The sequence below is a fragment of the Microtus ochrogaster genome, linkage group LG5 (genome assembly GCF_000317375.1).
Source record: "Microtus ochrogaster isolate Prairie Vole_2 linkage group LG5, MicOch1.0, whole genome shotgun sequence".
NCBI lineage: Eukaryota > Metazoa > Chordata > Mammalia > Rodentia > Cricetidae > Microtus > Microtus ochrogaster.
Genome location: NC_022031.1, coordinates 60,411,167 through 60,412,487, shown reverse-complemented (window position 1 = coordinate 60,412,487; position 1,321 = coordinate 60,411,167). Strand labels below are relative to the sequence as shown.

Below are 1,321 nucleotides of genomic sequence, written 5' to 3'. Positions count from 1 at the left end.
GTCAGTAAGCGGCACCCTCCATGGCCTCTGCATCAGTTCCTGCTTCCAGGTTCCTGTCCTGCAAATTCCTGCCCTCACTGCTTCTGCTGACGAACTGTTATCAGGAACTGTGACTGAAATACACCTTTTCCTCCCATGGTTGCTCTTGGTCATGGAGTTTCTTCACAGGAAACCCTGTTGGGAGCATTTGGAGTCCTGGCCTCCAGCTGCTCTTCCCTGCTAAAGATCTTTACTTTCCTTCTGATTTGAGTTACTGAAAGCTGTGTCAAAGTTGTTTACCAGCTCTGCTTCACGAGCACGTGCTGTTTTGGCCTTGAGGATCAGAGGATGAGGTTTTCACCTGTTGGCCCACCTGACTGTTGGGTGTATAAGCCTCCGTGGTGCTATTGAATAGCACTTCTTACCAGTGACTAGAGGTCCGTGTCTCTGTCTCTCTGTCTGTGTGTCTTTGTGTGTTTCAACCTCCAGCCCCTTGCCCGAAGCTCACAAACTGTATGGTAGCAGATAGAGCACAGGCAGGCGTTGTGCACTGCAAAACCCTAAAACACTAGTCTTGAGGCGTGGTGGTGTGCGCCGCAGAGCTCCGCTCTGCCTGCTCTCGTCCTGACTCACCGCTGTTTGCTCCCCGCCGAGGAACAAGTCAGTCTGGAAGCCCGCACCGCAGCCATGGCTTTCAAAGACACCGGGAAGACGCCGCCCGTGGAGCCCGAAGTGGCCATCCACCACTGCATCCGGATCACGCTCACCAGCCACAGCGTGAAGTCGCTGGAGAAGGTGTGTGCCGACCTGATCAGAGGCGCCAAGGAGAAGAACCTGAAAGTGAAGGGGCCGGTGCGCATGCCTACCAAGACCCTGAGGATCCGTACGAGAAAAACACCTTGTGGTGAAGGCTCCAAGACATGGGATCGTTTCCAAAAGAGAATCCACAAGCGCCTCATTGACTTCTACAGCCCCTCCGAGACAGTTAAACAGATTACGTCCATCAGTATTGAGCCGGGCGTGGAGGTTGAAGTCACCATTTCAGATTCCTAAGTCAACTGTTTTAATAAATTGACTAAAAAAACCCCACTTAGTCTTACAGTAGAATAAATGAAATAGCAGGGATGCTGGGCCTCGCTGCAGACAGATGAATCAGGCTTCTGAACTTGAGGCCTGGGTACGGCACTTCCGAATGTTTTCCTGTTGACCCGGTCTAAAGCCATCTTACTGCAGGAAAGCATCTTACTGCTGGGGTAAGCCGAGTTCTTTATTGCACAGCACTGCGGGTTGGTGTGTAACCGACATTACAATATTCTAATGTGCCTTCCTATATTACAAAGAC

At 51.4% G+C, this 1,321-nt stretch overlaps 1 pseudogene; it reads left to right on the top strand.

The window, feature by feature from the left end:
• Positions 1–626: 626 nt before the first annotated feature.
• LOC101993933 lies at positions 627–1,032 on the top strand (annotated as a pseudogene).
• The last annotated feature ends 289 nt before the right edge of the window (positions 1,033–1,321 follow it).